Raw genomic sequence first — 26,399 nt, 5'->3', positions numbered from 1 at the left:
ACTTAGACTTGCTTGTAACAAGACCAGTTCCACTTGCACTTTGAACAACCTAATCTACCTACATTTTCGCTTTCCGTACAATTTCATTTTCATGCTTACTAGTTCATTTTCCATGAATTTATCTAAACGTTTTTATTTAAAAAAAAAGTTAAAAGGAACCTCCAGCCGAGACATTTTAAGCCGGCTCAAGCCAACTTTTTCGCCGCCGCCGAGAAATTTTTTTCGGCTAGCCGCCGCCGAGGTTTCTCCGTCGGCGCTCATGCCTGAGCATGAATTTGCTTCAACTGATCCACACAAACCATCAAAACTTGCTATACGTTCTTATACGGTTTTACTTCCACCACGGGCGTGTGGGCAGCAGTTTAAACCGTGTTTAAACAAATATGAACAGTTTTAATTGTATGTGTAGATTAGCTGAAACAAATTCATGCAGAAATTTCACTCTCTCTGACTGTAGCAGATTTCCGACTATTTTCGTTTGATTTTTCGTTAGTTATAGATTGCTTCACATTATATGCTACAGAAAACTCAAATATTATATCGACAAATTAACAATTAATTGAAGCCTTTCTCTATCGAAAGTTGACCATTACTTGGCACTTTGCACTCTGCGAAAATGATCCATTACACGAAGAATATTTTCGGTTTTACGTGAATTCCTTTGTGATAATCGACCATTGCATTGACGAGATTTTTAAATTAATCACATTCCACTGATTGAGGTAGTTGTCAAAACGAATTGGCTGAATACTTTAGTGTGGCTTATATAAAATTCAAAATAATTAGATTTAAGTAAAATTTAGCAATCAATCGATTTTGATGTTAACTCCGGTAATTCTTGCGCGCAACGCGAAACTAGAGTTGAGTTAATTTCTACTTTACACACACCCATTTGTTCTCTGTGTTATTCAATGTACGAAACGTATTCAACGAAACCAGTCCACTCATCAAACAAACATTTTCTATAGAAAGGACAATTGTGAAAATTAAATCGAAGCCATAGACGTCTGCAAACTAGACGGTAAAGTCACTTTACTTTTTCATTTCCTTTCTTGTTTTACTGAATTTTTTGTGTTTTCACAGAACATCTTGTTATTATCTTGAAATATCGATGTTAATTCAAAGACATAAGATATTAAGCAAAACAAAAAATGAAATGAAAAAGTAGGTTGATGAACAGATGACTTAACCTTCTAGTCTGCAGTCTTCTATGGTTTAGATATCATTTTGACAATTGCCTTTTCAATAGAAAATGTAAATTGTCTGAGTGGACCGGAAATGAACTCCCTTCTCGCGTATCGGGCAATAATTACTAGAGTAAACATAAAAATCGATTGATCAGTGCGTTTACTGAATTTTACTTGAATCGAATTTATTTGAATTCAATAGAAGCGCCACGCTAAAGTATTCAGCCAATTCGTTTTGACAACTACCTCAAACCTCAATCAGTGGAATGTAAGTGGAATGTAAGTGGAATGTAAGTGGAATGTAAGTGGAATGTAAGTGGAATGTAAGTGGAATGTAAGTGGAATGTAAGTGGAATGTAAGTGGAATGTAAGTGGAATGTAAGTGGAATGTAAGTGGAATGTGATTAATTTGAAAATCTCGTCAGTGGCTCGTTTTTAGATGTTAAGGACTGTAATCAACTGGTTGATAATCAATCCAGCCTTCTTGCGACAGGATACATTCGATGCTGCTACGTAATTCATTGATTTGGAAACCAATTTTCACAAACTAAGTCGTATGTTTTTGAGCAACTCACTTCGGTTACTGTCTTTATTTCGACAAGTGTACACTCTACTTTTCACGTGTCGAAACTACCGCAGCCTTATTGCTTAAGAAACACACCTGTGCGTGCGTTTGCTTTTATCTCAATACTGTTACCTCATGTAATGAATTACTTTCGCAGCATCAAATGTAATCAACTATTAAAGCTAGAACTTCTAGCTAACTCTTCTTTGAGCTGCTACCAAAGAACAATGACTGGACGTCTATTGTTATATGTATCCACCTCACTGGTATTGTCGTTTCAATTCACTAATATTATAATTCTTGTCCACTCCAAAGATGTGAGGTCAAGGTTTCGATTGACTCACGTGCTCATTAATATAATAAATTCCATGGGAAAAAAAAATGAACAATTCGTCAAATACAATAACTCGTGAATTACAGGTAAACCAATAACACAACAAATAGAATTTTAATAAAAAAAAAAGAAATAAAATAACACCAACCAACGTTAAATCAAGGTCGTTTGAATGTATTCGAACACAATAATTTATTTTTATTATTAATTACTGTGCTCATTCATTTATCATTTAAATTTAATTTGGTTTTTCTGTTGCCCGTTCAATATAACAATCCGCAAAACCGCAACTACTCAAATTTCGTTGTGAACTTGGCAACGTTTTAAACTGAAATATAATAATTTCGTCGAGATCAAGTGTGGTTTTGTTTGCGGTAAAAACCGAACTAGAGTTTGATAACCGCGACAAGCGACACACAATCAATATCAATTTGCTTCAAATCGGATTTAATCATTTATTCCAGTCCGAAGATTGAGTAATCTGCTAAAAATTACGTTAAAAATCGGTAAATCCGATAATTCGTCACATTCTTTTGGGTCTATATATAACCGGTGTAATTTAGGGAAAAAGTTTGTTTGTTGTGGTGCGTGTGAGAGGACACAATACCGAAAAGATTTGAATTCGCGTAGACTACTAAATGCCATGACCTACGAATGTTCCGTTGGTTTTATTTGAATCTTTATCTTAAAGTTGTCTTAGAAAGGTCGAATCGAAACGTTTGTTAATCTTAAGTATTAACCGCACGCGGTATCTACGTGCTCAAGAACTTTCTATGGCCACTGTTTATTTATTACGATTCTCACGTAAATTTGTTCAATTTGTAGACATAACACGAACGTAAATATTTGCTTATCTAATAGATTTAGCTACTTTTGTAATCTTATCGATGCAGTAGGTAGTTTAATGAGGAATTACCCCGTCTATTCAAATATATAATTGCTTTAAAAAAAAAAAGATTTTTACATAAACGAAATTTTTTGCTGATATAAAGTCCATCATAGATTGAAGATAAGTGAGTACAGTACGGTACTTGCGATAAAATAAAAGTTCATGAGTCACATCATAACGATTGTTATGTTCGATAAAAGAAAATGAATGTTATCCACTTGAAAAGCCATCAATTGTTACGATTTCAAGTGATCGATGCGTGTATCTCAAATGAAAATAATTGCCACGCTATTCACCCTGCTAATCAGGAACAAAATGGGTAAATCAGAAATTAATGCAAGGCTTTGAAAATATTGCCGAATCGATAATCTTTCAGATTTGTTCGGATTAATGCTCGGAACGGGTAGGGTTCGATGTGACGTGAAATCGAATTAGGATATCCAGTTCGACGTGAGTTAGATCTGAACCTGAATTTTCAATTTCGGGTCTGACCGGAACCTGGAAGTTTTCAGGTCTGATCGGGTTGATTTTTGAAACATTTCAAGCTCAGATCAGGTTCACGTCGGACCTGCAATCTTTTATTCAGGTCAAGAACAGGTTCCGAGTCAACCTAAATTTAAACAGTTCAACAAGAAGTTCAACCCGAACCTTAGTTTGTATCGGACATGTTGTTTTACAATGGAGATTAGCCAAACATCTAATCCGAGCAAAGCACTTCAAGCAAAAGTGATCGTAGTCAACAGCTATTCTTATGAAATGGCTTTTTACAATGTTTTACGGTTGTTCGACACACTGCTAAGTTTCAGTACTACTCATGCTTGAAGTGCGTTGACCCAACAAATGTCAAAAAACAAGGCATCAGAACAGTCGGAGCGTTTGCTGCGACTTAGCCCCGTACGACCCGTAATTCTATTTCGTCCGTAACCATAATACGTCCGTAGCCGTAATACGCCCGGAACCCTAATACGTCTACAACCCTCTAATGCGTCTGTTACCAAAATGCATGGTCAAATTTACTGAAATTGTTCATTTTTAAAATTGCGCATAGCGCAATTACGAAAGCCCGTACGAAGTACCTCTCAAATAAAACCAACAATTTACGACATTATTTTAGAAACCCAAAATTTTTTGCCAACTTTCCATTGGGTATTCAATTATCTCTCAAATGAAACAAAAACTAGCAAAATCGGATGAGATTTACTCGATTTATGTGCAAAAAACACTTAGGGCCGAGTAACGGCCTTAGTCCAAGGGCCCAAATTTGAAACTTTTTTCGCCACGTTCTTTTCGGTATTCAATTACCTTCCATAAAAAACTAAATCTAGCAAAATCGGATGAGATTTACTCGATTTATGTGCAAAAAACACTTAGGGCCGAGTAGCGGCCTTAGTCCAAGGGCCCAAATTTGAAACTTTTTTTGCCATCATTCTATTCGGCATTCAATTATCTCTCAATAAAACAAAATCTAGCAAAATCGGATGAGATTTACTCGATTTATGAGCAAAAAACACTTAGGGCCGAGTAGCGGCCTTAGTCCAAGGGCCCAAATTTGAAACTTTTTTTGCCGTCATTCTATTCGGCATTCAATTATCTCTCAAATGAAACAAAATCTAGCAAAATCGGATGAGATTTACTCGATTTATGTGCAAAAAACACTTAGGGCCGAGTAGCGGCCTTAGTCCAAGGGCCCAAATTTGAAACTTTTTTTGCCATCATTCTATTCGGCATTCAATTATCTCTCAATAAAACAAAATCTAGCAAAATCGGATGAGATTTACTCGATTTATGAGCAAAAAACACTTAGGGCCGAGTAGCGGCCTTAGTCCAAGGGCCCAAATTTGAAACTTTTTTTGCCATCATTCTATTCGGCATTCAATTATCTCTCAATAAAACAAAATCTAGCAAAATCGGATGAGATTTACTCGATTTATGAGCAAAAAACACTTAGGGCCGAGTAGCGGCCTTAGTCCAAGGGCCCAAATTTGAAACTTTTTTTGCCATCATTCTATTCGGCATTCAATTATCTCTCAAATAAAACAAAATCTAGCAAAATCGGATGAGATTTACTCGATTTATGTGCAAAAAACACTTAGGGCCGAGTAGCGGCCTTAGTCCAAGGGCCCAAATTTGAAACTTTTTTTGCCATCATTCTATTCGGCATTCAATTATCTCTCAATAAAACAAAATCTAGCAAAATCGGATGAGATTTACTCGATTTATGAGCAAAAAACACTTAGGGCCGAGTAGCGGCCTTAGTCCAAGGGCCCAAATTTGAAACTTTTTTTGCCATCATTCTTTTCGGTATTCAATTACCTTCCATAAAAAACTAAATCTAGCAAAATCGGATGAGATTTACTCGATTTATGTGCAAAAAACACTTAGGGCCGAGTAGCGGCCTTAGTCCAAGGGCCCAAATTTGAAACTTTTTTTGCCATCATTCTATTCGGCATTCAATTATCTCTCAATAAAACAAAATCTAGCAAAATCGGATGAGATTTACTCGATTTATGAGCAAAAAACACTTAGGGCCGAGTAGCGGCCTTAGTCCAAGGGCCCAAATTTGAAACTTTTTTTGCCATCATTCTATTCGGCATTCAATTATCTCTCAAATAAAACAAAATCTAGCAAAATCGGATGAGATTTACTCGATTTATGTGCAAAAAACACTTAAGGCCGAGTAGCGGCCTTAGTCCAAGGGCCCAAATTTGAAACTTTTATCGACACGTTCTTTTCGGTATTCAATTACCTTCCATAAAAAACTAAATCTGGCAAAATCGGATGAGATTTACTCGATTTATGTGGAAAAAACACTTAGGGCCGAGTAACGACCTTTGAGCCCTTCCAACAAGCTCGCGTTGCATCCTACACAAAAACAATGTTCAGCAACTTTTTTCTACTCGTCAATACCTTTCATTTGATATATCACAAGCAGCTATTGCGTGCGTATTTCGGTAGATATCGTCGAAAGACTGAAAAACACCTATAGGGCCCTAGCTCTGGAAGGGCCGATCCTACCATGCCCATTTTCGAACTTGACCTTACTTTTGTCGATACCAATCGGGGAAAAAAAGAATTTTGAAAAAAGGTTGTGATTTGCTCAAGCTAGAGGGGTCACAGACGGACGGACGGACGGACGGACGGACATTTTTTTTATTGCGGATTCGTCATCTATGAACATAACCAAATGCTTTGCCCTTACTGTCTGCTTCTAATTCGACGTGTTACAAACGGCATATTAATCTTATAAGCCCCCAGTACTTCGTACGGGGCTAAAAACTTACGGATGACAGGTGTAATCCCGGGTAAAAATTTCAGTCTCAGTGAGACCTAAAAATACGTAGTCTCAAGGGTCTCATTTCGGTCTCATTGACTTTTTCAGTTTACGAGAAGTCTCAATTTTAATTTATTTTATGTAAATGAACAAGAATGAACGAGAGAAGCTGAGTGGTCTCGTTTCGACTACTTTTCGAGAATGTTTGAGGATGAATGAGTAGTCTTTTTTGACTTTTATTTGTTAGGCGTGATGAGACTGTCCGAGTGGTCTCGGATTTAATACTTTCCGAGACTGGACAAGTGGTCTCTTTTCGAATAATTTTTCCTTACACTTTCCGAGACTGACCGAGTGGTCTCGTTTCGACTACTTCTCGAGAATGTTTGAGGATGAATGAGTAGTCTTTTTAGACTTTCATTAGTTAGACGCGATGAGACTGTCCGAGTGGTCTCGGATTTAATACTTTCCGAGACTGAACGAGTAGTCTCATTTAAAAAAAAAATTATTCAAATTTTGAGAACGGAAAAGTGGTCTCATTTCGAGAAAATATTTTATTCGAATTTTGAGAACGGAAAAGTGGTCTCATTTCGAGAAAATATTTTATTCGAATTTTGAGAACGGAAAAGTGGTCTCATTTCGAGAAAATATTTTCTTCCAATTTTGAGAACGGAAAAGTGGTCTCATTTCGAGAAAATATTTTCTTCAAATTTTGAGAACGGAAAAGTGGTCTCATTTCGAGAAAATATTTTCTTCCAATTTTGAGAACGGAAAAGTGGTCTCATTTCGAGAAAATATTTTATTCGAATTTTGAGAACAGAAAAGTGTTCTCATTTTGAGAAAATATTTTATTCGAATTTTGAGAACGGAAAAGTGGTCTCATTTCGAGAAAATATTTTATTCGAATTTTGAGAACGGAAAATTGGTCTCATTTCGAGAAAATATTTTATTCGAATTTTGAGAACGGAAAATTGGTCTCATTTCGAGAAAATATTTTATTCGAATTTTGAGAACGGAAAAGTGGTCTCATTTCGAGAAAATATTTTCTTCCAATTTTGAGAACGGAAAAGTGGTCTCATTTCGAGAAAATATTTTCTTCCAATTTTGAGAACGGAAAAGTGGTCTCATTTCGAGAAAATATTTTATTCGAATTTTGAGAACGGAAAAGTGGTCTCATTTCGAGAAAATATTTTCTTCCAATTTTGAGAACGGAAAAGTGGTCTCATTTCGAGAAAATATTTTATTCGAATTTTGAGAACGGAAAAGTGGTCTCATTTCGAGAAAATATTTTATTCGAATTTTGAGAACGGAAAAGTGGTCTCATTTCGAGAAAATATTTTATTCGAATTTTGAGAACGGAAAAGTGGTCTCATTTCGAGAAAATATTTTATTCGAATTTTGAGAACGGAAAAGTGGTCTCATTTCGAGAAAATATTTTATTCGAATTTTGAGAACAGAAAAGTGTTCTCATTTTGAGAAAATATTTTATTCGAATTTTGAGAACGGAAAAGTGGTCTCATTTCGAGAAAATATTTTATTCGAATTTTGAGAACGGAAAAGTGGTCTCATTTCGAGAAAATATTTTATTCGAATTTTGAGAACAGAAAAGTGGTCTCATTTCGAGAAAATATTTTATTCGAATTTTGAGAACGGAAAATTGGTCTCATTTCGAGAAAATATTTTCTTCCAATTTTGAGAACGGAAAAGTGGTCTCATTTCGAGAAAATATTTTATTCGAATTTTGAGAACGGAAAAGTGGTCTCATTTCGAGAAAATATTTTATTCGAATTTTGAGAACGGAAAAGTGGTCTCATTTCGAGAAAATATTTTCTTCCAATTTTGAGAACGGAAAAGTGGTCTCATTTCGAGAAAATATTTTCTTCCAATTTTGAGAACGGAAAAGTGGTCTCATTTCGAGAAAATATTTTATTCGTATTTTGAGAACAGAAAAGTGGTCTCATTTCGAGAAAATATTTTATTCGAATTTTGAGAACAGAAAAGTGTTCTCATTTTGAGAAAATATTTTATTTGAATTTTGAGAACGGAAAAGTGGTCTCATTTCGAGAAAATATTTTATTCGAATTTTGAGAACGGAAAAGTGGTCTCATTTCGAGAAAATATTTTCTTCCAATTTTGAGAACGGAAAAGTGGTCTCATTTCGAGAAAATATTTTATTCGAATTTTGAGAACGGAAAAGTGGTCTCATTTCGAGAAAATATTTTATTCGAATTTTGAGAACGGAAAAGTGGTCTCATTTCGAGAAAATATTTTATTCGAATTTTGAGAACGGAAAATTGGTCTCATTTCGAGAAAATATTTTCTTCCAATTTTGAGAACGGAAAAGTGGTCTCATTTCGAGAAAATATTTTCTTCCAATTTTGAGAACGGAAAAGTGGTCTCATTTCGAGAAAATATTTTATTCGAATTTTGAGAACGGAAAAGTGGTCTCATTTCGAGAAAATATTTTATTCGAATTTTGAGAACGGAAAATTGGTCTCATTTCGAGAAAATATTTTCTTCCAATTTTGAGAACGGAAAAGTGGTCTCATTTCGAGAAAATATTTTATTCGAATTTTGAGAACGGAAAAGTGGTCTCATTTCGAGAAAATATTTTCTTCCAATTTTGAGAACGGAAAAGTGGTCTCATTTCGAGAAAATATTTTCTTCCAATTTTGAGAACGGAAAAGTGGTCTCATTTCGAGAAAATATTTTATTCGAATTTTGAGAACGGAAAAGTGGTCTCATTTCGAGAAAATATTTTATTCGAATTTTGAGAACGGAAAAGTGGTCTCATTTCGAGAAAATATTTTATTCGAATTTTGAGAACAGAAAAGTGTTCTCATTTTGAGAAAATATTTTATTCGAATTTTGAGAACGGAAAAGTGGTCTCATTTCGAGAAAATATTTTATTCGAATTTTGAGAACGGAAAAGTGGTCTCATTTCGAGAAAATATTTTATTCGAATTTTGAGAACAGAAAAGTGGTCTCATTTCGAGAAAATATTTTATTCGAATTTTGAGAACGGAAAATTGGTCTCATTTCGAGAAAATATTTTCTTCCAATTTTGAGAACGGAAAAGTGGTCTCATTTCGAGAAAATATTTTATTCGAATTTTGAGAACGGAAAAGTGGTCTCATTTCGAGAAAATATTTTATTCGAATTTTGAGAACGGAAAAGTGGTCTCATTTCGAGAAAATATTTTATTCGAATTTTGAGAACGGAAAATTGGTCTCATTTCGAGAAAATATTTTATTCGAATTTTGAGAACGGAAAATTGGTCTCATTTCGAGAAAATATTTTCTTCCAATTTTGAGAACGGAAAAGTGGTCTCATTTCGAGAAAATATTTTATTCGAATTTTGAGAACGGAAAAGTGGTCTCATTTCGAGAAAATATTTTATTCGAATTTTGAGAACAGAAAAGTGGTCTCATTTCGAGAAAATATTTTATTCGAATTTTGAGAACGGAAAATTGGTCTCATTTCGAGAAAATATTTTCTTCCAATTTTGAGAACGGAAAAGTGGTCTCATTTCGAGAAAATATTTTATTCGAATTTTGAGAACGGAAAAGTGGTCTCATTTTGAGAAAATATTTTATTCGAATTTTGAGAACGGAAAAGTGGTCTCATTTCGAGAAAATATTTTATTCGAATTTTGAAAACAGAAAAGTGGTCTCATTTCGAGAAAATATTTTCTTCCAATTTTGAGAACGGAAAAGTGGTCTCATTTCGAGAAAATATTTTATTCGAATTTTGAGAACAGAAAAGTGGTCTCATTTCGAGAAAATATTTTCTTCCAATTTTGAGAACGGAAAAGTGGTCTCATTTCGAGAAAATATTTTATTCGAATTTTGAGAACGGAAAAGTGGTCTCATTTCGAGAAAATATTTTATTCGAATTTTGAGAACAGAAAAGTGGTCTCATTTCGAGAAAATATTTTATTCGAATTTTGAGAACGGAAAATTGGTCTCATTTCGAGAAAATATTTTCTTCCAATTTTGAGAACGGAAAAGTGGTCTCATTTCGAGAAAATATTTTATTCGAATTTTGAGAACAGAAAAGTGTTCTCATTTTGAGAAAATATTTTATTTGAATTTTGAGAACGGAAAAGTGGTCTCATTTCGAGAAAATATTTTATTCGAATTTTGAGAACGGAAAAGTGGTCTCATTTCGAGAAAATATTTTCTTCCAATTTTGAGAACGGAAAAGTGGTCTCATTTCGAGAAAATATTTTATTCGAATTTTGAGAACGGAAAAGTGGTCTCATTTCGAGAAAATATTTTATTCCATTTTTGAGAACGGAAAAGTGGTCTCATTTCGAGAAAATATTTTACTCCAATTTTGAGAACGGAAAAGAGTTCTCATTTCGAGAAAATATTTTATTGGAATTTTGAGAACGGAAAAGTGGTCTCATTTCGAGAAAATATTTTCTTCCAATTTTGAGAACGGAAAAGTGGTCTCATTTCGAGAATAAAATATTTTCTCGAAATGAGACCACTTTTCCGTTCTCAAAATTCGAATAAAATATTTTCTCGAAATGAGACCACTTTTCCGTTCTCAAAATTGGAAGAAAATATTTTCTCGAAATGAGACCACTTTTCTGTTCTCAAAATTCGAATAAAATATTTTCTCGAAATGAGACCACTTTTCCGTTCTCAAAATTCGAATAAAATATTTTCTCGAAATGAGACCACTTTTCCGTTCTCAAAATTCGAATAAAATATTTTCTCAAAATGAGAACACTTTTCTGTTCTCAAAATTCGAATAAAATATTTTCTCGAAATGAGACCACTTTTCCGTTCTCAAAATTGGAAGAAAATATTTTCTCGAAATGAGACCACTTTTCCGTTCTCAAAATTCGAATAAAATATTTTCTCGAAATGAGACCACTTTTCCGTTCTCAAAATTGGAAGAAAATATTTTCTCGAAATGAGACCACTTTTCCGTTCTCAAAAATGGAATAAAATATTTTCTCGAAATGAGACCACTTTTCCGTTCTCAAAATTGGAAGAAAATATTTTCTAGAAATGAGACCACTTTTCCGTTCTCAAAAATGAAATAAAATATTTTCTCGAAATGAGACCACTTTTCCGTTCTCAAAATTGGAAGAAAATATTTTCTCGAAATGAGACCACTTTTCCGTTCTCAAAATTCCAATAAAATATTTTCTCGAAATGAGAACTCTTTTCCGTTCTCAAAATTGGAGTAAAATATTTTCTCGAAATGAGACCACTTTTCCGTTCTCAAAAATGGAATAAAATATTTTCTCGAAATGAGACCACTTTTCCGTTCTCAAAATTGGAAGAAAATATTTTCTCGAAATGAGACCACTTTTCCGTTCTCAAAAATGGAATAAAATATTTTCTCGAAATGAGACCACTTTTCCGTTCTCAAAATTGGAAGAAAATATTTTCTAGAAATGAGACCACTTTTCCGTTCTCAAAAATGAAATAAAATATTTTCTCGAAATGAGACCACTTTTCCGTTCTCAAAATTGGAAGAAAATATTTTCTCGAAATGAGACCACTTTTCCGTTCTCAAAATTCCAATAAAATATTTTCTCGAAATGAGAACTCTTTTCCGTTCTCAAAATTGGAGTAAAATATTTTCTCGAAATGAGACCACTTTTCCGTTCTCAAAAATGGAATAAAATATTTTCTCGAAATGAGACCACTTTTCCGTTCTCAAAATTGGAAGAAAATATTTTCTCGAAATGAGACCACTTTTCCGTTCTCAAAAATGGAATAAAATATTTTCTCGAAATGAGAACACTTTTCCGTTCTCAAAATTGGAAGAAAATTTTTTTTTTCGAAATGAGACCACTTTTCCGTTCTCAAAAATGGAATAAAATATTTTCTTCAAATGAGACCACTCAACGGGTCTCACAAAGCGAAGAAAATATTTTCTTCAAATGAGACCACTCAACGGGTCTCACAAATCAAAGGAAATATTTTCTTCAAATGAGACCATTCAACGGGTCTCAAAAGTAGAAAAAACTTTAGAAATGAGACTACTCATCTGGTCTCGGAAATTGCAACAACGGTTCAAAATTAGATCCACAAATACATATATCTGATTTAGCAACATGAGTAACGTCGATGGCCGTCCAGATTGAAAGTTAAGCATCATTCGTCGCGGTTAGTACTTGGATGGGTGACCGGAAAAAACATTACAAAAAGGTAAAAAAAAAATATTACTAACGATTCTACATAATTTCAGTCAATTTGATCTAGCGAATTATAAGAAAAGTAAAGGGCAGTGGCCATCTATGAACTCAACATAGAAGTACAGATATTCACATAAACAAATCGTCCGATAAATAATATCGAAAGAAGAAAATAGTCTCTAACAGCATGGCCAAAGCAATGAAATATGAGGAGTCTCAAAGGGTCTCGGAAAAACTCAAAGATTAGAAGTCTCAAAGGGTCTCGGAATTACTCAAAAATGAGAAGTCTCAAAGGGTCTCGGAAAAACTCAAAAATGAGAAGTCTCAAAGGGTCTCGGAAAAACTCAAAAATGAGAAGTCTCAAAGGGTCTCGGAAAAACTCAAGAATAAAAAGTCTCAAAGGGTCTCGGAAAAACTCAAAGATTAGAAGTCTCAAAGGGTCTCGGAATTACTCAAAAATGAGAAGTCTCAAAGGGTCTCGGAAAAACTCAAAAATGAGAAGTCTCAAAGGGTCTCGGAAAAACTCAAGAATAAAAAGTCTCAAAGGGTCTCGGAAAAACTCAAAGATTAGAAGTCTCAAAGGGTCTCGGAATTACTCAAAAATGAGAAGTCTCAAAGGGTCTCGGAATTACTCAAAAATGAGAAGTCTCAAAGGGTCTCGGAAAAACTCAAAAATGATAAGTCTCAAAGGGTCTCGGAAAAACTCAAAAATGAGAAGTCTCCCAGGTAACGGAAAAACTCAAACAGTCTTTTTTATCCTATTTCTTCTTATCAAAATGAGACCACTCATCCATTCTCATAACGTCTAACAAATCCATAATGAGACCACTCATCCATTCTCATAACGTCTAACAAATCCTTAATGAGACCACTCCTTCAGTCTCACATCGTCTCAAAAAGTCAAAATGAGACCACTCCTTCAGTCTCACAGCGTCTCGAAAAGCCGAAATGAGACCACTCCTTCAGTCTCACAGCGTCTCGAAAAGACGAAATGAGACCACTCCTTCAGTCTCACAGCGTCTCGAAAAGACGAAATGAGACCACTCCTACAGTCTCACACCGTCTCGAAAAGCCGAAATGAGACCACTCCTTCAGTCTCACAGCGTCTCGAAAAGCCGAAATGAGACCACTCCTTCAGTCTCACAATGTATAATCAGGTCGAAATGAGACTTCTCACCAGTCTCTTGAAGTCCAACAAAAAGTATTCTCGTTCAGTCTCAAACATTCTCGAAGAATATACAAAATGAGACCACTCTGACATTCTCATAAAGTCTCGTAAAAGTTTGAAAAGAGACTACTCATCCAGTCTCAAACATCTCCGAAAGACATTTAAAACAAGACTTCTCAACAGTTTCAGATGAATTCGGATGAATTTTGGATGAATTATGAGAACTAATCCAGTCTCAAAGGTCAAAAAAGAGACGTCTCGCCTCCATACAAAATAGCTGTCTCGAAGAGACGTCTCACAACCACTTTTTTTTTTACCCGGGATGAGAAAAATAATAATTTTCAAAGCCTTATCACACACACAATTGGTAAAACCAAACACAATGGTGAAATAGTTATTTAATGTTTAGAGTTATTGCTTCCGTCTTTGCACTTAGCGACGGAAAATCTGACTACACTCATTAAACCAAAGGCTTGTGCAGAATCAGCAACAGCTGAACATCTCCAGCTGGTCGACAAAGGCAATACCTTTATGTCGAAAACAATTCAAAGGCAAGCTACATACAGTGTGTACAAACGTTATGACCATCTATGCGCACGTAACACGTATGACTGTAGTGAAATCGTTTTTTAGAATATGTTTTGATTGTATATTATACAAGTAGAGTGTGTTTGTTAACATCCTTCGAATCATCAATCACCACTACTTCTGCTCTTTATTGATTTCAAACAGGCTTTTGACAGTATCGACCGGGAAACGATGTGGTAACTATTATCGAGTTATGGAATACCTCGTAGACTCCTGAACATAATAATGGGACTCTACAGAGAAACGAAATGTAGAATAATTCAACGTGGAAAGCTTGGAGAATGGTTCACCATTCAAGGATGCGTCCTCTCACCTCTTTTGTTTTTTCTCGTTTTGGACTGGGTGATGAGAAAGGCTAATGCTCATTCAAACGGCATCCAGTGGAGCATCACAACCCGGTTGGACGATTTGGATTTTGCTGACGATATTTGTATGCTTACACATAATGGAAGAAACATGGAGGCAAAATGGAACCGACTGATTCATTATGGAAAACAAGTTGACTTAAACGTGAACTCAGAAAAGACGAAGATACTTCGTGTATGTACGTCAAGCAACTGCACCCTTTCCATCGATGGCACGCAAATAACGGAAGTTGATAGCTTCAAATACCTGGAAAGCACAATATCAAAAGATGGTGGCGCCGATGCAGATGTTCAATCCAGAATTCGAAAAGCGCGACAGTCATTTGGAGCGTTAAACAACATTTGGAGATCATCTCAAATTTCGAGGAACCTAAAGTGCTGTTATATGGTTGTGAAACATGGAAGGTGAGGGGTTCAATAGAATCGCAGATCCAAGTTTTCTTGAACAAATGTTGAAGACGCATTTTGAGAATATTTTGGCCGAACGTTATCTCTAACGAAAATTTGTGCAACATCGCTGAAGTTGAAGTTATGACAACGGTGATTAGGAGAAGAAAATGGAACTGGATCGGACACACTCTACGTAGATCCAGCGACGAAATAGCAAAGGCTGCGCTAGATTGGAACCCGCAGGGTAACAGAAAGAGAGGATGTCCAAAAATTACGTGGAAAAGGACGATCGTTGAAGAAGCCAGCAACCAAGGAAAAACCTGGAATGAAGTCAAAGCCTTGGCGCAGAATCGTGATCGTTGGCGACAATTTGTTGGTGCCTTATGCTCCCCCGCGGAGTAGGACAAGATGGTGATGATGATGTGTTTGTTGATCAGCTGGTGAAGTTCAGCTGTTCAGCTGTTGTTGCAGAAGCCTTAGGTTTAATGAGTGTATCTGAGTGCATTTTGAAAGGAATTGAAAATGTTTATTTTGGTTAATACTAACTTAAAGCTAACAGTTCATACGAGCAGCAACTCTGTTGATGCATGTATATGAAACTAAACTGATCTCATAATAAGAATGTAATTTTGGTGGGTTTCGTTTGATTCTTTCGTTTTATTTGTTCCACGCGTATTCCACCACATAGAAGTAGCGTTTGTCTTTACGTTTCTTCACGTACGTGTGAGTAAAACGACACTCTTGACGCTTCTTTTCTTGACAACATGTAGAGCGATGTGGAACAATTTAAACTGTACAATGCTAACCAATTACATACTTTAATTGAGTTGAGTTTACTACTACACTTGAAATTGTAAAATGATCTCAGTGTGATAGCGAATGTTCACGGCTTCGTCTCGGGCCATTTATTTTACCTCGATATTTATCAGACTTTCGGGCCATAGATATTCGAATGGTAACAATGAAGCGTTATCTATTTTTGAATGAGCGTTATAAATAGTTCGATAACAATTGTTGGTAACAATTTTTTCATCAAATTGGTACCAATTTCGACATTTTATAGCAGTGAAGGGATTTAAAGTATTGCAGACCGGGAAAAAATAATCCCTCGAATATAATCTCCTGTACATCTTCTGGTAGCCTAGTAGTTAAGTGAACGAGAAAATTATTAAAAATAAATTCCTGGCAAACAACACAATTTTTAATCCCTATCAACAAACCACTCAGCAAAAAAAAATCTCGTTCTGAATAAAACGCCCGGAGTGGAGCACCGGCGAGCTTGTATTTATTGAATATTATGCTAATCCGAACATAAAAGGTGTATGGATGGATATAATAAAATGGCTCTCCTGTGCCAATATACAAAAGAAAATTATTCGAATTTTCAATTCACAGCAAATATCGAATAATAGAATGGATGTTCCATTGATTTACAAATATCTACGCTACTCGAGCTTACCGACAACAACGCTGTACTTCTGTTAACTGTTGTGTAGTGTTTACACGTTCCTCTGTCCATATTACATGCACGTATTTTATGCGAATCACTACATAACAACGGAATAGCGCCAAACAGAAAAAGAGTTGTGTACGAAACACATATTTGATCTATAGGTAATGTTATACCATCCCATCATCATATAACATTGTAGTAAATATGCATGCAATCGGTGTGCTTTAATATTCCATTCGAATTCAAGTTCATCGAACTGAGCTCGGTTCCAACAGGCCTCTTTAATATAATATGCAAATGAAACGTTTAATTTGTTTATTTAATCAGATTTTAATTTATCGTTTCGTATAATTTAGTTAGCAAAATGTTGCTACGGGCGGCAGTTGGAAAAATCATCAGGTTGCGGTTAATTTAATTGAATTAATTGATTGTATTACACACACAATGCACAGTGCAATTAAAATCTAATTAAATAATGAAATTTGGTGTGTGTACGAATTTATCAAATTCGATGAGCAATCTTAACAAATTTCGAAGTTTATTTATGGAATTTTGTTCCATCCGATGAAATGCGAATATTTGGAGGGAACAGAAACAAAACAAAGTCCTTGAAGACCGTTTCGAAACTGTTTTAATAGTTTGAGAACGGAAATTTTCGGAAAATATTTTCAAACGATTGGCAATAACAATTATTTGGTCATAATCACTATACCCATGCTACCGATAATGGTTTCTAGCAAAGAGAAAGAACAAAATCAATTTCCTATTTAATTCTCGGAACAGGTCAAATGCAGGTCATGAACTCAATCGCTGTACATAGGCAGTAGTAGATCAATAAATTTGTTCGTTGATTTTGAATCGGCATAAGACAAAGTTCGTCGAGAAGCTATGGAGTGCTTCGAATTCGAAACAATCTCACTGAAGCATTGGAAGCCTTGGAAGCAGGGCGATGTACTGGCAGCCCTATTCTTCAACATTGCTCTGGAGAAGTTGATACGATAGAGCATAATCTTCAGAAAGTTCAATCAGTTTCAGTTGAGATTCGCTGACGACTTACACTTAATTAGATAGAATGTTGACATCGTTAAAGACAATTTCGGTGTCGTTGAAGAGGAGGGTGTTCGATCTTAAAATGTCAGTGAGAATAGACTTCATTGACGACAGATCAATGTATCATACGCTAGATGTTAATGGAAAAACTTCCAGACTGTCGAAAGTTGGATTTGCCTTGAGTCGCTGGTCGATAGTGATAATAGCGTCGTAGAGGAAACACATAGAAAGGTTTCGCTTGGTAACAGGAGTTACTGCAGTCGTCAAAAACTCTCTACCGCAACCTTAAGTGTGAACTGTACTGAACTGTGCTGGTACGAGCAGTAGTAGCATATGAGATAATAGTCGTCTTGCATGTCACAACGAGATGAACAGACACTTTTGATGTTTGAAAGGAAGATCCTTCTGTCAAGATTTAGAGGAGCAAAAGTGAATGAACAAGGAACGTGTGTTGTGAACCTGCAACTACTAAATACAATTCCCGAGCACCAAGAGTGAGCGATTGGAGAACGTTGGCGTGGAATAGGTCCGATTTGAGAAATATGCTGAATTAGGCCAAAGGCTTTGGCCCAAAGCCAATAAAAGTTTGTTGTACCCGTCAAGGTAAGCAAGTAGCCGATAAGCCAAACTTAGTATGATTTCCAGTAAAGCCGTCGGTGCTATACGTCAATGAATGTAGTTAAGATTTAATTTCCCAACTAGTCGACTTTGGGTTGACATGTCAGTTTGATCCTGAAGTTGTCCTGTTCGAAGATTAAAATCTGAATACGTTCTCTGGACTGCACCGCCGATCGTTATTTACAACGGAAACCGGTTGACTATTATGAATGAATCAAATTTGTTGCAAACTTTGTGTGACAATCCTGCGCATGCTTGTCACACTGTTTGTAATTACGTCACTCATTTTGCATATTTCAGAAAACTTTTTGGAATTCTAAGTAGAATGTACCAGTACCTCTACTATATACAAGTCTTGCGTCATTTGGTTTTAAATTAAAATTCGAGCCGGTTTTCCGAATATTATTTATGGACAAGTGATGATGTTAGAATGCCATCTTTGATAGAATGATAGGATACGGAGGAACAACACCCATAGACGATAATAACATTTTAGGTAGAATACAAAACTGCGCTGTGTGCCCATATATACAAAAATACTGATTGTGTGTGCTTTATCATTGAAATATTAGTACGAAAATAGCACATAATTAACAACTCAATTTTGTTTGTTTAAACTGGTGTCGTTAAACGGAATTCTTACATCACATACCCAACTACACATAAAGTAATAACACTCGACGAATTCCGAAAAAAAATGAAGGATTTCAGCATTTGAAATGGTTGAACGTTGTAGTTACTGTGTAATGTGACCTTGAATAGAGAAGCTAAACATTAACAACAATATTATGTTGTTATTTATAATCATTATTGTAGTCATACATGGGGACCATTAAATTTGTTAGCCAAACAAAATGTTTGACACGTTTTGTGGCCTTTATTAAACATATTATATGCACGGCACAAAAACTTAGGGCTAAGTAATTTAAAGAGACAAAACTTGGATGTGGGTTTCATTGACAAGCGCTTATTATTGTGTTAAAATAAAAAGCTAATGGAATTTTTGGCACCTCGGTTGATAAAACACATGTAACGTTGTAACGCATTCGTTTTGGTCTGCCGCCCCTCTGAATATTGTATTGACATTAATTGGACTACCAGTAATAATTACATCGATCCGGGGCTATATTCAGTCGACGTTTTACTTTTATATCATTCTCATTTCGTTTAGCCTTTCGCAAGAAACACCGCAACATCCGTTTAGTCGCATGGGCTCGTGTTCGTGACTCAATGTCCTATTCGTCATACCTGTTCAACGCACGTCAAGCAAAAGTGTTTCGAGTGACAGCTGTCAAATAGAGGACTATTTTGTATGGAAAATTTTGTCCACATCTTTTTACAGTGTCAAAATGTGTTTGATACATTCTCTGGTTTCAGTACTCTAATTGAAGTACCACTCATGCTTGAAGTGCGTTGACCTGATGAAAGAATGGCACTGTGTACTACATACTACAAGTAATCGTACAAGTGGATGGAATAAGCATTTAAACCTGTTTCGATATTATTTGTCATAGTTTTTGCAATCAATTGTAACAATATTAGTCGTTCATGCTTCTTGAGAAACATATATGAATTATGAATAATACAATGACGCAGACGCAATATGTTTTGTTTGTGTTTTCAATTGAAAACCTTGAACATGTATCTGTTGAAGAAAGAAACATCGTTTCCTGTCTGCATGACGAATGGTAGACAATTTATCGAAAGCCCACACCAGATTCGCCTATCCCAATGAAAATATATTGGCGAAGGTAAATAACATTCCGCGCCGTTTTTTCGTGCGGGTATACCAAGGACGACAAAGTTTTTTTTTTGAGCGTTCTTGCATGTAAATGCAAGCCTTTTTATTTGATAAATTAATCGGAAATTTGAATTTATTGGATAATTATTTCCGGAAAAGTTTATTAGACAATTAGTTTTGATTTCCACTTGGAATGGTTTAGCTAAACGGAGTCAGAACGGAGTGGTTTTTCGTAAGTGGAAATCAAGCCTTACGAGAGTATAAGGGCGACGACATAACAATTAAGTTTAAACACACTGAAATGGAAACCTTCAACGGACCACAAAAAACTAGGAGCTTTTCTTTCGTATGAATTTGAGTGCAGCGTCAAATTTCGTAAGCACTTCCGATTTGAAATGAGTTGATTAAACGTGGTGAATATGATAGCATGAATGTCGAAAAATTGTTTCAGCGAAAAAAACAATTTTCACCATAAGTGCTACACTGAAGTGAACTTGACGCTGCACTCCGAAAATTAAACTTGCCTCAAATATTTTCATAGAAATTTTGACACATCCCTCAAGGCAAGTTGAAATGACTTCCGAATTGTATTTTTCCTACTGTCATAACTGTCTATGTTTTAATTTAATTCAACTTGTTCCACATACGATGTCCACTTTTTCTACCGTACTTGTTTATTTGAATGTACGGTAATGTGGATCATTTCAGCATGCCTTTTAGGGTAAAATCCATTGATCATTAACGACACTCATTAAGAAATACTCAAATTGTAGTCCATAATATGTCCATTTTACATTTTAAGCACTGTAATCTGTGAGTATGCATGCATGACAAAATCTAAGATAGATTATGGTTAGCTCGTTTAGTATGTTGTGTTGATTACGTAGCACTGATTTTCAGAAGATATAGAGTATTATTATGAAAGAGAAAGAAGTATTTTGACAAGTACCCTAAGGCAAGTTATAGTAAACTGGTCTTCGGTCTTCTCGCTCCGATCATAACACACTATACAGTGTTAAAAGAGCGAAAAAACAGTGAAAAAAGCATTTCATTTAACTGATCTCGATGGGTGATGATATGTCAATTCTAATAGAGGGTAGAAATTTTGATGGAGATCAGTTAAATTAATTGATTTTTTCCCCTGTTTTTACGCTCTCTTAAGAGCAATGGACGTTTTGTAAATTTGTAGCCACCATTTAGGCGGAAAAATATTCGTTTTTCGATGATTTCTCTGAAACAAAACCTTTTTTCGAAAAAGTAAAACCACGCAAAATCACGCAAAATCACGCAAAAATGTGTTACTTTTTAACGAAAAATTGGTTTGTGGGTGATAACTTATCCCACTCGGAGAAACCATCGCAGATTGTGTAAATTTATGTTATCTGGACAAGTTTCTCCAAATAGGTTAAGTTATCACCCACAAACCAATTTTCGTGAAAAAGTAACACATTTTTTGGTGAATGGTTTCACTTAAATAATTCAGAGAAATCATAAAAAAAAATCCGCCCAAATGTAGGCTATGCATCTTCAAAAGGTTCATTGCTATTAACACTCTTGTAAAGAAAACCCACTGCTGACGATCAAAGTATATAAACACTGAAGCAAATGCGCAGTTACACAAGGATCCCTCCTTTTAAGTCAATTTAGTTTCGTTATGTTGTCAATTTGTTCGGGCTCAAACTGGCGATATATTTACATTCATCGTAAATAATTTATTTTAATAAAATATATGCCATGCTAATAGACCGATAGTGATCACACGAATATTTTTTGTGTAATTCCTCACTTTTTATTATGCGTGCCGTTCAATACTATTCATTGAGCTCAATACCAAAAGTAAATGTATTTACAGTGGCACAGTGTACCTACAATATTCCATTTATTTGTAAATAATTAATTAATTCACATTCACAGGCCATCATCAATCATATTAAATTTGTTAAATTAAAAATGTCTGCAAATTACTTCTGCGAAAATGAATTTTCAATTATTCATGCATGACAGAAATTTATCCGGAATGACGGTCTCCCGATTTCACATCAATGATAATTTAAAAATGAAAACTAAAAGTGTAACTTCATTACCATAAATAATGAAATACCTTTTGTTGAAACGGGTGTCAAAATGAAATGAAAATCGGTACATCGGTATAGCACATCAGTCGAATTTAAATGACCGTGTCACACATAAAAAAATGCTTTCATTTATAAACGAAAATTGTGAATTAAGTGAACATTTTTCCTGTGTGTTCACACAGAGAAGAGTGAAATAAAAACCAATTTTAAAGCCAACAAAATAGGTTGATTTCATTGATGTTTATACTATACACACAGTTGTTAATGCAAATAATTCAATGGTATAGGCACTCTCGTAACGGCTAAATTTACAGACCAAATAAATTGGCTGTTCATTTTGTGTTGCATAAAAAGTATTATAAATTTCGTTACGGTATCTTAAGTATTTAGTTAACTTTAACAAAAAACTCAACCGGCTGCGGAAATATAATCGCAAAACATAATTATGTCTCATAGGAAGTGAAGTTTTCGGATTGCACGATTTACAAAATCAACTGTACGTAATTGGTTAATTTACAATTGAAATATTTGTTTACAGAAGCATAGGTGGTCGAAATACATTGACCAAGATCAAGAGAAATGTTATTTTAGATAGTGGTCATGCATCACAACCGATACAGACCCCCAAAATGCTGCTAACCCTGACATTATTACAAGGATTTGACGAAAAAGAAAGTTTGTAAGAATCGTAACAAAGAGATTGGCAATTTGGTGAATGCTCACACTGAAAACCAAGTACCAGAACAGATTTTCTTAAGAGCACTCACCCTTTACAAATTTGTAGCCTACATTTAGGCGGAAACATATTCGTTTTTTGATGATTTCTCTTAACAAAAATCTTTTTTCGAAAAAGTAAAACCATTAAAGCACGCAAAAATGTGTTACTTTTAAAGGAAAAATTGGTTTGTGGTCGATAACTTGCCCCACTTGGAGAAACCTTTGCAGATTGTGTAAATTTGTGTAATCTGCACATGTTTCTCCAAGTGGGATTAGCTATCACCCACAAACCATTTTTCTTTAAAAGTGTTATTCCTTTAGTTTTATGGTTCCTCTTGTTCCTCTTGTTCATTAGTAACCCCTTTCGCTTGGAATTCTCTCAAGAAATTCAAAAATTTTCAAGAATTGCAAAAATTAAAAAAATCGAAAATTTTGTAAAATAAGTTTGAGAATCGAGAACTTGCTAAATTTTTCAAAAATTTTATGAATTATCAATAAGTTGAATTTGGCTTGGACCGTTATCCGAAGATGCGATGGAAATAATTTGATCAGATTAGGTTAAAATTTCCACCACCTTTTCCCGCTACATTCGTCTTCTCATCTCGTCACCTATATGTACTTCCAGAATTCGAAAGTCAAATTCTTCGGTCAATATTAAAACGACAAACTAATCTCCTAACTTCGCCTAAAATGATCTAAATGTTATGCAACAGATGTGAATGACATTCATACTTTCAAATCATCTCCCTGGCACACACTCCCCACTGTGGTAAGCTCTTAAAGGGAAATTATTATACGTTTTCGTTTGATCAAATTATGTCCATCCATAAGTACTGTCCGAATTAAACGAAAACGTTGTGGTTTCGAGTGCACCAACATTATTTGAGTTAAAACCGCTTCAGCGTTATACTCTTTATCAATACCAGCATTGTCCTATAATTCTACGGGTGCACACGGTATGGAATATTAATAATGTTCCATTTCCAACATATATTTATAAGCACCGATGAGTGAACAGTAGAAATTACACATAAATGATGTTTATTAAATTCCATTGTGTTCATTAAACATACGAAATGTTCAATGTGCTTATATACCGTATACGTCAATCACGTTAAAGAAACGTAAATGACATACAGTGTGGTGTGTGGTATATATGTATATATTATAATACGAGAGCTTTCAGTATGATTCATTTATCAAATTTTGGCTAAAATTTCAGTTCATTAAATAATAATTCAATTCAATTTTCATAAATATATGTATTCATTCAGTCTAACGGTAAATTAATTAATGCTTAAAAATTCATATGTGTGAATGAACCGTTGATACGATAGATAATAAAAGTTTTTTTTTTCTAAATAACCAGTCCTAATCCAACGAGATTCTATGTTTGACATAGATTTTTTTCTCTCGTTCGGATAACATAAAATTACCCAAATGTTTTAATGATGGAATGATAGTGAGCAAACAGATACATGTACGGGAAATAATGTGAAAGTCAGAATCTATGCTATCGAAAGACTATTTTCGAAAAAGCCATCAGTCAAAAACACTCAAAAGAGTAAAAATGACGCAAGTCCCTGTGCATACTTCCAAAACAACTGATATTGCTGGATGTGACGCATTCTCCGCTTGTACGCAAAAACTGTAACAGCAAAAATTTGACCAAAGAAATTCTAGAAACAAAATTTTACCAAAAAAAATTTTGCGTCACAAAGTGGCAGATGATTCGGACGTATTAGGACGTATTCTTGCCTATTTTAAAAAATTTCTTAAAAGTACTTTCCTCAACATCTGCCACTTGTGACGCAAAACTTTTTTGGTAAAATTTTGTTTCTAGAATTTCTTTGGTCAAATTTTTGCTGTTATAGTTTTTGCGTACAAGCGCAGAATGCGTCACCTCCAGCGATATCAGTTGTTTTGGAAGTATGCACAGGGACTTGCGTCACTTTTACTCTTTTGAGTGTTTTTGACTGATATCAGTTCTTTTGGAAGAATTAGTAGATTGAAAAAATTTGAAAAGATTGAAAAAAATTGGAAAAATTATAAAATTTAAAAAATTTAAAAATTTTAAAAAATTTTAAAAATTTAAAAAATTTAAAAAATTTTAAAAGTTTGAAAAATTCGAAAAATTTAAAAAATTTTGAAAAATTTAAAAAATTTTGAAAAATTTAAAAAAAATTGAAAAATTTAAAAAATTTAGAAAAATTTTAAAAAAATTGAAAAATTTAAAAAAAATTTAAAAATTTAAAAAAAATTGAAAAATTTAAAAAATTCTAAATTTTGGAAAAAAAATTGAGGCGAGCAGAGCTTACGAAAAGCGAAATTTGTTCTACCATACCCATCCACACACACACACTTAAAGGTGTTCTTATATGGGGCTTATATGGGAACTTCGAGGAGCCCTAGCTCCGAAACAAGGCCGGTACCCCCCAATTTTTTTTTCTGGAATGTCTTAGAATGACGACTAGAATCTACTCCCAAAATTTCAACAAAATCTAAAGAAGACTTTAGAAGATAGGAAACACGGACGGACGGACGGACGGACTAACAAAGTAACGTAGGATTTTTTCATTTCGTTTAAAGTACTGAAATTGACCAAAATGTATGGAAATGGGGCTTCTTGGAAGATTTTTTGCGTGGCCAAATTTTAAGCTGCAAGAACGTGTGATAGCTCGTTGAACTCGTACGGACGCCTAGTTTTTTTTAATGGTAATTTGGAGTCATTTGTATTTGAATTGTGGAACTTGCTGTATATATGGTTCTGCAGTCTACGACAAAAATTTTTTTTTTAAATTTTTTCTAGTAATAGGACTTGCGTCACGGGCGGAAGACAGAAATTGAAATTTTTCGATAAATTTGTGAGAGTACCTTGGGTATCATATAGGTATACTGTACATTGCAGCACGATTAACGTGATCACTTTGTTCGCATTATAATACACCATTAGCCCTGACAAATTTGTAATTCATGTAATGTGTCGATTCCGACTAGAGCAATTACAACCGAAAGTGAATTGTAAGTGTTATGTGATCGCTAACCTTTTTTTTACAGCAACTTGTGAAAAGACACAACAGTTTTCGATTGCGAATTGGTTATAAGTTCGGTGTAACAGGTTTTACATGTTGTACGTTGTACAATCGATAATTTACGATCAAATATCGATGTTTTGCAGTTCTATTGTTGACTTTGGGTTTTTTGGTAACTATTTTTCGTAAATTCAAAATTCCAGGCTTTACCATGAGCACGCACAGCAATTATTCGTCAACATTCACTAGCGAATTTTTGACAATTTTAACAAGGCTAACCATATCGCAGACATGCATAGAGCAAGGCTGTAAGCTTTGGGGAGGTCACTTCTGAAGATTTTACAAACGCAAAAAATTCACCACATCGTCACGGCGACGAGAATCGCCACAGGTGGTGAATTTTTGTATGAAATCCGCCATAATATCTTCAACTGTGGTGTGTCACCCGCGTATCTGTACCTGTTTACAGCCTTGAGGTGTAGAGGAGAGAGATGGTTAGTGAACTTTGACTGTTGTCACTTAACGAAAAACAATTGCTTTACGCGCCCCATCTATTGATGTCATTTTTTAAGAGAACGTCATTATGAATTAGCAACGGCACAATGAAATTTGAAAATTTTAGATTTTAGAACCTAATCCAAATTCACTAAAATTGTTTTCTGAAACTGGACTCACATTATGATAATGAATGACTCGACTTGAACTTATCTTTTGATTGTTAAAACTCATACAGTTGGTAATTAACACGTATTTTTCAACTATCCAACTAGCAAGCACCTATGGGGATATAGATGCC

At 34.7% G+C, this 26,399-nt stretch overlaps 1 protein-coding gene across 2 annotated transcripts in view; it reads right to left on the bottom strand.

The window, feature by feature from the left end:
* LOC119074503 (putative ferric-chelate reductase 1 homolog) overlaps positions 1 to 26,399 on the bottom strand; it is a 45,118-nt gene that overhangs the window by 8,629 nt on the left and 10,090 nt on the right. The gene's annotated exons all lie outside the window — the stretch shown is intronic.

This window comes from Bradysia coprophila, unplaced genomic scaffold, assembly GCF_014529535.1.
Source record: "Bradysia coprophila strain Holo2 unplaced genomic scaffold, BU_Bcop_v1 contig_151, whole genome shotgun sequence".
Taxonomy (NCBI): domain Eukaryota; kingdom Metazoa; phylum Arthropoda; class Insecta; order Diptera; family Sciaridae; genus Bradysia; species Bradysia coprophila.
This window is presented reverse-complemented; position numbering and strand designations above follow the sequence as displayed.